This window comes from Myotis brandtii, unplaced genomic scaffold, assembly GCF_000412655.1.
Source record: "Myotis brandtii unplaced genomic scaffold, ASM41265v1 scaffold1423, whole genome shotgun sequence".
Taxonomy (NCBI): Eukaryota; Metazoa; Chordata; class Mammalia; order Chiroptera; family Vespertilionidae; genus Myotis; species Myotis brandtii.
Genome location: NW_005355087.1, coordinates 91,815 through 96,552, shown reverse-complemented (window position 1 = coordinate 96,552; position 4,738 = coordinate 91,815). Strand labels below are relative to the sequence as shown.

The window sequence follows — 4,738 nt, the reverse complement described above, 5'->3', positions numbered from 1 at the left end:
TGGTGGTCAGTGCGCTCCCACAGGGGGAGCTCTGCTCAGCCACAAGCCAGGCTGATGGCTGCTAGTACAGCAGTGGTGGTGGGAACCTCTCCTGCCTCCTCAGCAGCGCTAAGGTTGTCTGACTGTAGCTTAGGTCTGCTCCCCGCTGGCAAAGGGACATCCCCCGAGGGCTGCCAGGCTGCCAGAGGGATGTCTGATTGCCATCTTAGGCCCAATCCCCCGGGGAGCAGGTCTAAGCCAGCAAGTGGTCACCCCTGAGGGGTCCCAGATGGCGAGAGGGCACAGGCCGGGCTGAGGGACCCCCTCCCCCCGAGTGCACAATTTTTTGTGCACCGGGCCTCTAGTAGTCATATAATAAGAGCAGTAGAATAACAATCATACACACAAAAAGGATATATTTCATAAGAATAAACCATTCTATGACTGGCTTTTGAAAAATACTCTAAAATTAAATAAAACTATTTTTCTGAATATTTAATGAGGAATCTAATCTAATAAAAGAGAAACATGCTAATTGACCATACCTTCACTATGCCCCAAGCCATGCCCACCAACCTATCAGAGCGACTATATGCAAATTAACCCAACCAAGATGGAGCTGGAGCAAGCAGGAGGCTTGGTTGCCCCAGCGATGGAGGAAGCCAAGCTTCCCCCCTGCCCTGGCCGGCTGTGGCGTCTGCTCAAAACAACAAAGTTTCAATTATAGAAGATAAATAAATCCCAGATACCTGCTTCCAGCCAGCATCCACTGGGAGCTTGGGTGGCTGGGGGCCGTGGCCAGCCTGCAAACAGCCATCATCCACTCACCCAGGCCGGCCAGGAACCCCAGCAGGACCCCCCTCAATGGAGGGGGTGTGGCCAACCTGAAAATGGCCCTCAGCATCTCACCCAGGCTGGCCAGGCACTCCAGTGGGGACCCCCACCCTGAAGGGGGTGTGGCCAGTCTGAAAACAGCCCTCAGCCCCTCACCAAGGCTAGCCAGGCACCCCAGCGGGACCCCCACCCTGATCCGGGTCACCCTTCAGGGCAAACCAGCCAGCCCCCACCCATGTACCAGGCATATAATAAAAGGGTAATATGCAAATTGACCCTAACAGCAGAACGACTGGGAATGACTGGTCACTATGACACACAGTGACCACCATGGGGCAGACACTCAATGCAGAAGATGCCCCTTGGTGGTCAATGCACTCCCACAGGGGGAGCTCTGCTCAGCCACAAGCCAGGCTGATGGCTGCCAGCACAGCAGTAATGGCAGGAGCCTCTCCTGCCTCCTCAGCAGCGCTAAGGATGTCCAACTGCAGCTTAGGCCTGCTCCCCGTTGGCAAGTGGACATCCCCCAAGGGCTCCTGTGCTGCCAGAGGGATATCTGACTGCCAGCTTAGGCCTGATACCCCGGGGAGCGAGCCTAAGCCAGCAGATGGACATCCCCAAGGGGTCCCAGACTGTGAGAGGGCACAGGCTGGGCTGAGGGACCCCCCTGAGTGCACAAATTTTTGTGCACCTGGCCTCTAGTATATACATAAAAATGTACTCATATTAATTATCCAGTAAGATTATTTCCCCAAATAAGTTTTTAGTGAACTTCAAATTTGGTGAATTCTGAAATTGGTCACTTGGAAAATTGATTCTTTAGTGAATTCCATTTTTATGGATGGGACCACTTTAGCTTTCTTAAGATGACACTGTGTTTGAAAAACTCAAAATAATTGCCAACATTTAAAAGTCAAGAAATTTCTTGGAAAGCTCTGAATTTTTATACTATTTCTGTAAGAGTCAAAAATGTACAACACTGAACCTACATTCTTGTACAGCTACATTAGCCAGACTGGAATATGGACACTCCCTTTGAAGGGCTGATGGTAGGGTGACCATAGAGCCAGTGTGCTCATTGCAGTCATTGGTTTATGCTTGTTTTCCTGGTACAAATTTCAGTAGTGCCAACTTTCACTATGATAATGTTCAGTTTGACAGACAAATTATGTGGTCACTTTAGTTAGCGATCTCCAGTTCTCTGTAGTTCATAAGACATCCTTTAATCTTATAATTGGCCTCCTTCACACAGCACATGCCTGAGCATTTGAGTGTGTTATTCCTGCACTACTACACCCCTGTCTAGTTCATGTATGTAGAGACATATGGCTAATTCTTCCTCAGTGATGGGTAAAAAGGCTTTGTTGTGCTCTCTTCTTTAGTGTTACCTTCTGTTTGCTACCTTTTAAATAGCATGGTCTTAAACTAAAGGGTTTGTGTAATATCCTCTATTTTTTGCCTTATGGATCTTTATTATAGGATGCATAATTTATCACTTTAATTTCTATGTGCACACCTTCATATTCATCTTTCAACCAGGATTGTACTAACAATTTCACATAATATCTTCTTACCGGTAAAGCTAAATGGTATTAACTACCAACTCCAAAACTAGCTAATTTAATTTGCAAACCCCAAACTGGTGCTTGATCTGTGCCAAGCCCTGCGCTAAACATCAAGCATACAGAGATGAAAGACATTATGCCATTCATGTTATTGAGTCACTAATTCTCTTCCCCAAATAGTCAGTATTGGCTTTTGTTTGTTTGTTTCTCATCTCTGCAAGCTTTTTCTTGTCTTATCTTTCTTAAGAAGGTAGTGCTAAATGATACGATTGTGTGTGTGTGTGTGTGTGTGTGTGTGTTGGAGGAGGGGGAATAGATTTGAGCAAAGACATTCTACTTGAACAAGTATATTTTGTATGCATAGATACAAAGAGGTATTAAAGAGCTAGGCTACTTTCTATTTCAGGTAAAGCTTCAGAGGTTTCTTGGTTCTTGAGGGTTACAGCAATCTCAATTTAGACTTCTGAAAATGTGATTTTCATCACTTTAACCAGTGCCAGTTGTCTCCTCAAGGGTGACTAGCATCCTTGCAGAACCTTAAACTGAAATAAAATATTCCTATTTTTGTTCTGTTTTCTATCATCTCTATACTTTTGCTCTTTCTTCCAGTAGGATGTTACTGAAAAGATATTGGCCCATAAAATAAAAGGACCTTCTCATTGCTGCAAATCTGATGGATACCTTGCCTTCAACCACAGGGAGTAACATTTCCTCTAGCCTCTCTGGTTGAGAATCTGGGCTCTCATGAGGCTGTCCTTGGAATCTTTTCTGGCTTCACTAGGAATTCCTTACTTGGTAGAGCTGGTTAGGCTCAGAAAACCTTAGACAGCCTAATTTCTAGATATTGACTATAAATACTCTAACTTAGAACAGATAGGACACGATCCACTTCACTGGGAATCATGGTTTTAAGACATCCTAAATCAGATAAAAATTACATCTTTTTATATTTGGTAGGTGCTGCTCACTCTCAGAAACATGAGTATTTAGCATCTTAGAGGAAATAACCTTGATGTGTTGTTTTTTCCAATGAGTTTCAATGTAATGTGCTTGTGAGAGACCTGAACCAAACTACCAAATCTCCTAAGACATTAATGATAAACATGAATGCTTTATATATTGATTTATATTTATTGTTTTACATTATAACTCTGATAGCTAAGAGACACTAAGATATTCATGTTCACAGTTAATAGCATCCTTTCCCTTGGGAGAGAAAAGGACAAACAATACTGCATATTGAGAGCTATAATACTATCTTTTAAGGAAACCAAGATAAAAACACTTGTATCTAAAAGTAATTATATCTGCTTCTCTATTGGAAAGTCTATACCAGCATAACCAATAATTTTTAGGAATTTTCTCAAGGAGCATTGTCAGGTCAGCTACCACGTGGTATTAAAAAGTTATACTTATTTCACCACAGGGATATACATGTCAAGGACAATGCATATTCAGTGCCAATTTTACATGGCAAAAACTAAGGAATTCTTAATTTTCAGGTTTTTGTTTATTTGTTTTAGGACCCATAAAATTTTTTTTGTCACCACTTTAACTCAGGTTTGATACAATCTATAATAATAAGAGGGTAATATGCTTTTAGACCAGACATCCTTCCAGGTGTCATTCCAGATGTCCTTCCAGACAAAGCTGGGGCCGGAGCAAAGCCTGCTGGCGGCCGGAGGGAAGTCTGGGTCCCAGGTGCCGGAGGGAAGCTGGTGCCGGCAGCCAGGGGAATGAAGGCCTACTCTTGCATGAATTTTCATGCATCGGGCCTCTAGGTAAATTATAACTAATGATATGCTGGTGACCTGGCTCTACTCCACATCAGAAGAGTCTAGATTTATAGAGATTGCCAATTCCATAGTGTAAATTCTCCCAGGATTGCTAATTTCTCCTACAGCTTTCCAGAGTCTGTACAAGCTGATCCCAGCACACCCACCAGCAGCGTTTTACTAGTTGCAATCTAGTTCTGTAATTGTACCTAACCTTCTCCTATTGATCTTCTGAATAGATTTTAAAGACATATTAATAAATTATCTCTTAAAAACTGTTTTACAGATACCCATAAAATTAAAAAACTGATAGGAAGAAATTGATAAAGATTCATTTTAATTTTTAAAAGTAGACATTAACACATAGGTAAATAAATAGCTTTTGTGGCATGTTGGTTGTTTGACTGAAAAGTGAGAGTAGTGGGACTAATTCTGCCTTTCATATCCATCATTTAATTGAGTTCAGGTAACTCCTATGACCATCTTACTCAAATGGAATTCATGTCAGTATCATGGAATCTTTTATTATCTACTTAAATTCCTTAAACTTAATTTTCCAAGAAAGTGTTATTTGTAATTGTCCTA

At 42.4% G+C, this 4,738-nt stretch overlaps 1 protein-coding gene across 1 annotated transcript in view; it reads right to left on the bottom strand.

Moving 5' to 3' along the window:
- Positions 1–4,738, bottom strand: part of SPATA16 (spermatogenesis associated 16) — a 207,757-nt gene that overhangs the window by 131,582 nt on the left and 71,437 nt on the right.